Below are 11,722 nucleotides of genomic sequence, written 5' to 3'. Positions count from 1 at the left end.
GTCAAACATCCTTTCCTTTAATTTCAAAGCTCAGCACAACTGGGTCTCCAGAACCCCAATGGAAAGAAGGGCCATTTGAAGCAGCGAGCTTTCACTGATCAGAAAGCATGAGCTCCCCAATCCTGATAGCTTCAGGAAATGCAGAAAATAGGAGCAAGCAGGTGTAGGGCCTAGTGCCTTGGTAATTTTTGCTTTTGGTAATTTACCACTGCAAAGTGATGTAGTCCCTTCTTCTCCCCCCTCCAGTCACTGTGGGTTTTTTTGGTTTTTCTTTCTCCCTCTGCTCACCGCATTCATAAATTGTATTTCTCAACCCAATTTAAGGATTCACTGATTTCTATCTGTGCTAGGAGAAAGAGGAAAGAGCCATATCCAGCACTAGGAATACTCTCCCACCCACCTGCAGTATCGACAAGACTTAAAAAAAAAAAAAACCAACAGAACACAATACAGCAGCTTCAGGGAGGTTTTAGCAAGACACATAGAAAGTCCTGTATAGGGTGAGAGTTTACTACAGCTACCAAGGAGTTAACTCCTTTACCTCAATATATAGAAATACTCGTGAGTTTATCATGGAAGATCCTTATATTCAAGTTCACTCACATCCCGTAACCTTCTTTTGTGAGTCTGCAATCATTCAAGACAACCAGTTGCACAGGTCTGAATGGGAATATTATAAGTAATTTTGAGGAACCAGGAAAGCTGGAAAGAGGCCAGAGATCTGGCAATACCATATGCATCCAAACCATCAGCAGTTACCAGACCCTCTTCATTCCCTGGAAGAGAAAAAACAAAGCCCCATTCTCATAACTTCCTTTGTTCATACAACGAGTGACAAAGTACCTACCTTTGCATTTAGATACATTTCTCCTGCTGGGGGCTGGACTGGCAAAGGCAGCTTCTGCAAATGCCCATCAAACAGCACCCTTTGGTTAGAAAAGGGCCTGAAGCTGAGGAAGAGCCCTTAAAACTCTTCTTTCATACAGCAAAACTGTCAATTAATTAAAACATTTTGGAGGGTATAAGGAAAACTGTTCACTTTCTCTTTCTTCAGTTCTAGGACAGGGGAAAATGGAGCAGATGACAATTTATCTGTGTAAGAGTGGGGTGGGGGAGGTTGAGGGACCAATAGCCCCCAGAAGCTCACATGAGTGCAACTTCCATTCCCATGTTATCTGATTAATAATTAAGGTAGTTGCTTATGCTAAACCAGTTTTCCCTCAATTTACCTTACTATTTCCTTCTGTTTATTCCTTTCACCCCTGTTTTCTCTCATAGTGTATTTTATTCTATGATTCTATAATTGTATGTTTGTATCTCACTGTATTTTTAAACTCAATCATTAAAACCCAGGTTGCAGGTTTGTTGGTGTGTAGAAATTATCAGCTAATCTTTCCCTTCTACAAATACCCATTTAATTCCATCTTATTTGCATTACGAATCAATATGGAGTGCGGTTCATTTTGCATCTCCCATTTCTTTGCTGCGAGAGCAAAATCTCTGAAATTCCCCTGTAGACTTACGGGTTGTGAAGATAAAGGGGCTTCTCTGCAGTCCTGCAAAGGTCTTTGGTGAGGTTTCAGGAGAGAGGAATAATTTACTCTGTGAGAACACCAGAGCTGCTGTGAAGGCAAGCTAAAGGTTGGAAACCTTACGTGTCCCAATCCCTAGCAAACATGAACTAGAGGGGATTTCCTTTAAACTCACTTCGGATCTTTTTAGCCTGTGGGATATGGAGGAGGCCTCCGCCTGCCAGAGTCTGGTGAGTGGTGGTATTCCTGATGCCACCCGTCTTGTTCACTGCAGTTACAGCTGCCAAGAGAGAAGAGTAAAAAACATCTGTCATTTGACAGTGAACAGGTTTACAAATGCAGCTTTCAGCTGAACCTTGGATGTTTGTTCAGAAGCTTCTTACCGCAGTTTATAGTCACCCCTCCTTTCCTGACAGGGATGAGCAGATTTCACTCCATTAACTGTATCTCCCTCGGGTTCTCTGTTCAAGTTAAAAAGAAAGTTCTCAAAGAACTTGGAGGGCACATTTGGGACTCACGTACAACACAACAGTGGTTTGTTTGCAGCAGCTTAATTTAAATTGGATTTCACTTCAATTCGTTGAACAGCTGAGGAACCTCGTGTGGACACACTTACTTGCCTTAAGAGTTGGCTTAAAATCAGTTCCTAATCGATTTAAGCTCCACTGATCAGATTTAAATATATACTTAAAAGGTCAACACAACCTCTTGCATTGATTTAATGGAATGATATTGAAAGCAACGCTCGAGTAAACTGCTGCAGCTCTGTGTAAAAGCTGTCCGAATTAGTGTAATATGGATTGTCAAAAGATGGAGAAACATCTCTCCCTCTCGAAGCCTGCAAATTCAATCTCTTGATTGAATGCTAGCAAGATAGAGGCTGATGGATCTCTCCTCTGATGGAGCCATGTATTGATTTTATCATTAGATATACAAAACAAATGCCTAATTCAGTAATAGGCACATTTTATGCCTTCCCTTGACGGTGTTGATCTTAGCCCTACATATACATATTTTAGCTCAAAATCACATATATTCCGTCTTCAGTATGAAAGTTCAAAATTCAGGCCTGGGAATGTTTATGAAATTGTGATCTTTAAAAGATTATAATCTGGAAAGATAAGACCTTTTTAAAAATTTAGATAAATAACAGCATGAAAGGATCACTTATGTCAGGAGCCTATTTCACTGTTTAACAGGTGCAGATATTCACCATAAATTAAATCTCATTTGTGCCGAGTGGTTGAATTGCTGAGGAATCACTTTCTTGGTATGTAAAATATTTACTATGTATAGCTGGACAGCTTCCCAGGAATTCTGATGAAACACATTAATGCACAAGAAAGAACATCCTTTCCTCATAAGACTTGTGAAAACTTAAGCTTTGCTCCTCTCAGTATTTTATACAGAATCTTTAAAACTATCTGAATTGTCCATACAAATTTATCTAGAATAACTATTAAGAAAGATCTTTTTAAGTAGAAAATTCTCTCTCTGTTGAGGAAAGTTGCTGTTATAAACATGAATATCCAAAATAAAATACACTTTTATTTAAATTACATTTTTCTTCACCCTATTTAGAAATTGCCTTTTTCTTATAGAAGGGTGAGAAACCACATGTTGCTTTAAACAATTTCAGATGCCCAAAAGAGAAGAGTGATATTGGGATCACTTCAAAAAGCACATGAACTTAGAAGCCAATAACTAACATTTGGCTGGGAATTATTTGCATGTGTCCTTTGAATAAGGAGCACTATTTGCTAAGAATGATTTATTTAGACAATTCAGCTATGGATTTCTATATCTGTGGAACAACCAAAATATGGTACAAAGATAGGAGAGACTTCCAGTTACTATCTAAAAGTTTGGGTTCCCACCTGTAATATGAGATCTGGGTTTGCTATGTACAGTAATTGATCTGCATGACAAATACAGGCAAGTTTAGCTCTCAGAGTGTGTTACAATATGCAAGAAAAAAGGACATCAATAGCAGGTTTACACAGACAAGAAAAGTTTCAAACAAGCGTAGGCCACATTCCTTGCAGCTGAGGAGCCACATAAAAAACCCAACCTAAATTAAACAGCAATAAAAGCCAATATGAACTGTGTTATATTAAAAAGCTAATACTGAGAGCCACGAAAGCTCAAGAGTTTACATGAGCAGCCTATAAAATGCTAATGTAACTAACACCAGGGAACTCTGCAGAAACCATCCCTCTGTAAATCCAAAACTATATTAAAAAAAAAAAAAAAAAAATCAAACTATTTCCAGGACCAGGAATAACAGATGTATACAAATTTGCAAGGTTAAAATTTGTTCTCTGTTCCTGATTCATAGCTGTATGTCACCAAAGTATACATATAATTTTCAAGGATATGTTTCTCTGAGATGAAAGCAAGTCCTCCGTCCCACCTGGTATGAACTGCCTCTGAGTTTAAGTTCAGGGAACCTGAACACAAATAGTACAATTGCCTCCCCATCCTCTAAACATTATGGCTATGCAGTGGACTGCTCATGATAGTCTGAAGAATGCCTTTAGACTGGCTGTGAACAAAAGTATTTATACTATTTTTGCACAGGTGCTTGTAACAGTATTTTGAATATTCATGCTTTATTCAAATTACATGGAAAAGACTAGGTGCACAAGGCAGCGTGTGCACGTGTGTTTTGGCTTTGACTTTAGAGTGAGGACATTTCATTCCCTGAATGGTCAGGGAAAGAGTGTGAAAAAGAGGCAACATTTTTTTATTTATTTACTATGATGCACAGAAAACTGCTGGAAAGCAGTCAAGGGTCAAATCTTTCAAGTCTTTTTTCCCCAAGAAGATACAAACTGCCCAAGTAATGAGTGGATGAAGCGTTTCTCCATGAACACTGCATACATTAGGCTAAAACCATTGTGCTAGTTTATTTTGACTCACTCAAAATTGCAGAATAAGTGAAGAAAGCATCTTTTTACTATAACATTGAGTATTTTAATTAAAAGGGGAATTGTAGCTTCTGCCATCAGTGCTAGCAGATTCATATGGATTTGCAAAAAAGAACTTACTTTCTCACAGAATGGAAGTTTCTTTCTGGCCCCATATGCAAAAGCTCATGTAGAGCTTGTAGTCTGGCTATATCCAACTAATACAGCAGCAGCCACATGGAGAACAGTCCTTTGAGTAAAGGAGTGGCCAGATCAGTTGGGAGAAATTTTTTCCATAATTTGAATGCATCGTTAATACTTAATGTTTCAAATACTCATTAGAGTCTGGCAGAGAACATCAGTCACTTCCATCAAGACTGGAATTCATAGGAGCAAAAGTCCTATCCTAACAACTAAAACATTGCTGGGATAACACTGGAAACACTTGTTCCTGTTTCCATAGGCTCAGCAATACTTCAGCTGGCCTTTTTATGAAGATCAGCTGAGGGTATGATATGCAATAGCAGACCGTACAGAAATCATACTTCCAGTCAGAGACTGGTACTTGCCAGTTCAAGACCAGTCTAATCTCAGCTATTTACTTAGGAGTTTTTACACCTGGGAGCAGTGAAAAGGATACTTTAAAACTTTTATATATTAAACAGTTACAAAATTAATTACAATTCATATTGTTAACTTTTCTAAATCAGTTCATTTTCCACTTAAAATTTTATTCTTTTAATAAATGTGTTTCTTGAATAAAAAAAGCTAGAAATAAAGAATCAACTTCTGTCTTGCTGCGATTTTTATAATAAAAAAATGTTTTTAATCTTCTAATTTATGTAACAATTTCAAAGTTGGGGGAAGAGGATATGATGTCTGCAACAAGCATAAATTTCAAGAATGCTTCTAGTTGCCATGTGGCAGTTAAATAATATTCTTTTGAAAAAATAATACACATAATAAAGGAGATAATGCAAATTGTTGTTCCTTGACACTGGTGACCTCTAAAAACATCCTGAAACAGATTAAATATCATCATCAGTACAGCCATCTCCAGATAAGATGAAATAATGATTTGTGCACAAGCAGGTTATGAGAGACTGAATGGAAGAGCCTGAAGAGCAAAATTCAAAATGGAGCGAGGCACACTGAGAGCAAAGTAATGATATGACTGACTTGAAAAGATAGAGGAAATAATGAATTCAAAATAAGCAATAGAGACTGCCCATCACTCTGTGCTCAGTTTGCAATTGCTGCACGACATAGTCACTTCTCTTGGATTAATTACTGGAAAGAGGAAAGTAGGTGTGCATCTACCTCCCCCTATTTGAATTGAAAAGGAAGCATGCAGAAAAGCACACAGTGCTGTGCACAGCTGGGTGTACACAGGCTCACACCCCTTCTCCTCCAGGCATGGAATAAAGCTCTCACAGAGACATCCTCCTGGTCAGTGCTTGGGGTTGGGACAGGCTGCCCGGGTCAGTCTTCTCCAGACCTTCTCCAAACTTTTTTCAGGGCCAATCCAGGTTATGGACCCTGTAAAAGGTCACCCCTCCTTTTAACTACACTCAGTGGCATTCATATCTTCCAGCATGCAATCTGGAGCAAGCTTTCCAATGGAAACGTTGTTCTGAAAACATCAGGTAACAGGATGAAAACATCTCCTGCCCCAGTATGTTTGTTACCTGTCAGATATACTATAGCTGGATCAATATAAGTTTACCAAGTGGGATGGAAAAAAGTTGGAGCTACATGAAATTTGTATTGTGCCTGTTAAATTTCAAACATGAAGCAAGAACAACAAACAGACATTGAGGATTTCAAGGGAAGACATTTGCTGTTGAGGAGGTTAAAGTGATCAAATGTAAGAGAACACAGTTTCAAGGACAGGCCTTTTCTGAAACACCAGATCCTGAGTCCAGAATGTAACCAACAGGCAACATCGATTCACAGGATTACACAGTTCTCTCCTTTGCACTTACTCTTCAGGATTTGGATTTTTTCTTTCACTTTGCGTTGGCACAAGTAGTCTGAGATCTGCAAAGCCAGGTGATTCAGGGAATAAATGGAAGACTTAGATAACATCTGGACTATGCTTGTGTCCTGCACAATTGCTTATGTTACGGCAACAAACACGATGGCAAAAAGAGGGGTAGGCCCCAGGGTAGTATGGATCCAGGTCCAGAGGAGTCACTTTGCAACCCTTTTTGCAACTTCACATTTAATTTTTTAAACACACAAAGATTACGTTAAGTACTAGGGAAAAAAGAATAAAAAGGAGATGGCACTATTTACTGGAAGACTTGATTTTCTTTTGTGTGTGTGTATGTGTCCAAGATCTTTTCTACCAGAGGAGAGTCATGCAACACATATGTCCCTTCATTGCTTATTTTATTCCTTTCCTCTCTGGTTCTTTGTCCTTCTGGGTTTGCTTTCCTTGCTAAACTGTGAATCGCCCTGTTGTGCAGCTCTGGGGACTCTGAGAAATGTGACTGAAGGAGGACATGAAGTTCCGAGTCGTAGATATTTTTATAGAAGTACAGTCACAGTTCCACTGTCAAGGCTAAACTGAACCCAGAGCAGGTATCCAAGCTCTTCATTAAACATACAAAGTCGCTCCTTATCCTCCCTGTAACGCCTGTTGGGAGGGTAGGAGGCAGGCAAAAAAAGGTGCATAGACTTTTAATGATGGGGTGGTTAACAGCTGGAGCAAATGACTAAAAGAAACAATCCTCCATCTCATCCTTCTCCCTCCCCGAGCCTTCAGATCAAGGCTTGATGCCTTACTGAGGGATCTGCTGCTGTCACACACAAGCTACCAGGCTCAGCACTAAATTGAGGAGGTTAACATGCAATGGCTGTAATAGGAAGGCGCTCAAACTACTTGATTAAAGGGTGCCTCCTACCCTTACATTCAGTGACTCTATTAACTGAAGACAGGTGATATTCTAGAGGATTTTCAACAGTCCTCTATTAGCTTGTGACTCATTAAAAATGGAGTCCTTAAGAAATGTAGCATTTGGTGCATTTCTTGTCTTAAATGAGCTTAGAGAAACAGCTTATCAGTCTTCTAATTTATTGTTAACATTCACTAAAATTTCAGAGAGAGTTGCACACTGGAGGAAAATAGCTCTCATATCTAATTGCTGAGATTAATTTGCAGTTATCAGTATAGTAGGAATTTAGGTTTGCACTACAATCCTCCTTTTCATTAATTGCTACACTTGTTCTATTTTATTTCTCTAAGAAACTAAGTTAGAATGATACATTTGGGTTCAAAACTCACACAGTTTACAGTTTTGAATTTCAAGAGTAATAATCACATCTTTCAGATAGCACATTCTCACCTTTTTTGGGAAGGCGCTCCTCAGGTGAGAATCACAGAATGCTGTCTCCTCAAAAGCCTCATACTGCAGGGAAGTTACATTATAAAACTGAAAAAAACCTTGAAGATGGAGGCAACATTAAGGTGACGTGGCAGTGATTTACAGTAAAATACATTACAGAGATAATGCAATTATTCAAACCCCAAGAATTATAAACCCTGGAAATTCTAAGGTAAAATTAAATTTAACAAGAAATCCAAATAAAGCATAAAGAAACGAAGAGTCAAATATCTAAACAATCTTAATTATGCTTGGAGAAAATATCTTCTAAATCTCTAACTAGCTAGAAGTCACAACATTTGTTTGCATAATATGTGTGTGTTTGTATATATATACTAATACACACATGCTTTTGAAGATGAATCATACCTTTCCACTTTATAGTGAGTAACTGAAAGTTCATGCGAAACCTCTCTCTCTTCTGCAGGGAAGGGCAAAAAATACAGCGTGCCTTTAAAAATCTCTTAATCATATCCAAGTCCACAAATGTAGAACTATCTCAATACGAACTGCATGTTTTTGCCTAGTTACAGTCACCACAGTAACACCCATAAAAAGCTCATCTCCTGGAAAAAAAGAACAGGGTAAAGCATAAATTAGAAAGCAATATACATACCAGATATCTGCAATGCATCACAGGAACCTCAGCTGGTACCTTATGGAATCTGACAAGTAACAGGTCAGTGCAATGAGGACACCAGAGGCTACGGCTCTTTCAGCTGCAGACTGGTACCTCTACAAGTCCGGAGCGGGAACTGTTAGAAGGACAGTCAGAGATTTAAGGCCTCCGTGACAGGGGCAGCTGCATGGGGATGCGAGGACTAGAGATTCCTGAGCCGTCAGTAGGGCCATGTCTCTCTGACCCTCTGAGAACGAGAAGATGTATGCAACTGGGCTGAAGGAGCATATGCATGGTGTGTGAGGAGTCAGCCAGACCCAGCTCCATAGCAGTTTCAGTCCCGTGATGGGAACTCTCCTAATCCCTGATGCCATATACAAACCTTGTCTATCCAAGCAGCAACGTTAAAAATATTAAGCGGTTACTAGATCAAAATGGGATCCTGATGGCACATTAGGACAACAGCACAGAAATGCCGACACAAATGACAAACTTCACAGAGGCCACTAAATAGAAATGATCGGTCTGCCAAAAGGAGGTAAGAAGGGTGTTTGTAGGCAGTATCAGTTGCCTGGTTTTGTAGCCTGGTAAGAGACCTGTGCTGAGAAAGCTTAAACCCCCACCCCTTATGTACCATTAACAGCTGTGCTTTCTCTGAATGACTACAATGCTAGCTAACATGTCCACAACTGAGATGCAATACTATTAATTACAGAGGTATTGCTTGTAGCTCCCATAGGCAAAACTGATGTTATGTGTTGCCCTCTGTGTGCACATTAGACTAGAAAAACGAAGTGTATTATCCCCAAACTTAAAGCACTACCTTTCTGAGTAAAAGATTCATGTGATAAGAAGTTACCTGACATCTACGAACTATTTCCTGGTACAAGAGTCAGACTGCTTAATCTTAATTTGGATCAGTGGCCAATCCCATTTTGCATTAATCTCTCAAAAGTGGACATAGAGGCAGAAGCCTTGTTCTGCCTAGGAATAAAAAGAAGCTGAGCCTCTCTCCCCCTCACACAATATTGTTCATATTGGCCCAATTTACTGACAAAAAAAATGTAGTGAGCCTATTTACCCAGAAATAATTGCATTTCAACGAGTTTCTGCTGGACTGCCAACTTCTCCTAGTTGATCATTGAACCACCCAAGTGTTCTCACCTTCTGCTGCCATATTCCTGCCTGAATCATGAAAAAATATTCCTTTAAAAAGCCACAGCCTCTTCATGGTCTTGAGAAAACCAACACAGAGCTTCAACCACTGTCAGTTCTGGCCCACCACAGCAAGTCTGAGACCAGCATTCCCAGGAAGCTCCCAAACCGAGACTGCACATCGCTCCTGCAGCGCTACTTGTTTCCCCAGCATCCAAGGGGAAGGAACATACTGAATCCTACAGTAGCCATTCTCACTCCTGGGTCTACAACCAGCTTTCTTGTTAAATTTTTCTTTGCTCAAAGATCTGATCATCAGGCTTACCCAGACAGGAATTATTTTCTTTGCCATTGTTAATGGATAACTCTGTCATGGTAGTTAAAAAGGCATACGTGGTATGAGTCAGCAAGAGAAGGTAACACGCCTGGAGGACCTGGAAATTCTTCCTTGTTCCTTTCTGCCCATCTTCTGAAGAGTCTGGTTTTGGTTAGCCAAATATCAGGTGGTGCTTCAGAGAAACAACCAGGTGGGCTGAGGCATAACTTGTCCCAGAAGATAGGAGTTCATTGCTCCGCTTGCTGCTAGTGAGGAAGGCTCAGAGCTGGCAGCCAGTTAAGACAGCAAGACAAACTCCAAGAAGGTGAAAGGAGCTGAGGGGAGAAATTGAGCACCATTGAGCCCACCATGCCTCACTATCCATTTTGATTATAAATTCTGCTTTAAAATGTAACTTATTGTTACACCTCTGAAATATAATGAATTTTATAAGTCAGACCCACTCTTGGAGCCAGTGTTTTGAAAGTGTCCAAATGACGATTTTTAATTAAGTAGAGGCTGAGCATGCATGTAGGGAGCACATATAACAGAGATGCTGTAATGATCTCAGAAAATTGTAAACTTAAATGCAGTTTAGATCTGCACACTAATGAAGATATGCCTATATAGGCTTCTAGACTACTCAGTTTAAAAGAAATCAAAAAATGTCAATTTATTGCAGTGCAGAGTTTTGTTATCCAATTACACAAAGTATTAAGCATCTCATCATAATTAAAGCATTTTTGTCATCTCATATAGATTTTTTCTAAGTTTAACCCTAACTCTTTTTGCTTTATGGTAATTCTCCTGGGAGTAATTACTAAATTTCCATAGCAGTAATTTGGGTAGCATAAGAGCATGTAAACTCAGCCTTGCTCTCTCCATAATGAAGATTTTGCCTAGAAATGTACTTTTTCCCCTTCACATTATTTAAAATATGACACATGATCAATAACATGAAACTGCAGAAAACTTTCTCATATAATTCTATTGATTTTTAAAAGAAATAATTAAACTAACTGTTAAAGACCAAGTTCATCAATACAATCCGACTCCTTTGTTCCCCCCTCCTGAGTAGGACAAATCAATCAGGGTCTCCTGGTTAGCATCACCAGTTTCCTGGAGCTATTGCACCACTCTGACAACATACTGAATAGCCATTTTATACCCTGTTGTTCTCTCCTTGCTCTCACATCCACCTGCACACATCCCCACAGCTCCAAATCACACCCTTCTCCTGAATCTTCTCTATTGCATTGTACATTCCCCAAAACCTCCATCTCCCTTCTCTTTTACGTGCTCCCTCAGTTTGCTTCTTCCTACACCATCAGGTTCCTTTGCAAAATAATGAATGCAATTTTAGGAAAGACATATTGTATGATAGAATGCCAAATTGTGTTAAATGCCAAATTTCTTTCCACTTTGATGACAGAAGCATATCTGCAAATTAGCACCTCTGCTCAGACCGTACTTTAACAACAGGACTTTACTACTAACTAGTTGTCTGCAAGGCAAAGCAGGCCCCTGGTAGAAGGTGAAATGCGAAAGCCAAAAAAAGCCTCCCGGGCTTCCTCTGAAAGCAAAGCAGCTTCTCCATAGGGATGGCTGGCTCTCATTTTCTCTCATACTCTGACGCCCTTAAGACCTGTGCCATAGTTGCAATAAAATCTCTCCCCAAGTGAATTTGCATATACCTCAATTTCTCTTTCACTTCCAGTGATCCCACCAATGCCTTCATCAAACAGCTGGCAACTTGTGCTGCCACCGAGAGCTGCTCCTGCACCCAAGTGGTTGGAGCGAGG

General features: G+C 39.5%; 1 long non-coding RNA gene across 1 annotated transcript; it reads right to left on the bottom strand.

The window, feature by feature from the left end:
* Window positions 1-281: 281 nt before the first annotated feature.
* LOC127029422 (uncharacterized) lies at window positions 282-1,982 on the bottom strand. The gene is made up of 3 exons (XR_007768193.1): window positions 1,916-1,982; window positions 1,708-1,812; window positions 282-776 (listed from the first exon to the last, which is right to left on the bottom strand). It is a non-coding gene; the product is annotated as an uncharacterized LOC127029422 (long non-coding RNA).
* Window positions 1,983-11,722: the final 9,740 nt, after the last annotated feature.

Source organism: Gymnogyps californianus, chromosome 1 (genome assembly GCF_018139145.2).
Source record: "Gymnogyps californianus isolate 813 chromosome 1, ASM1813914v2, whole genome shotgun sequence".
NCBI classification, from domain to species: domain Eukaryota; kingdom Metazoa; phylum Chordata; class Aves; order Accipitriformes; family Cathartidae; genus Gymnogyps; species Gymnogyps californianus.
Note: the sequence above shows the minus strand (reverse complement) of the source record. Positions and strands in the feature narration are given on the sequence as shown.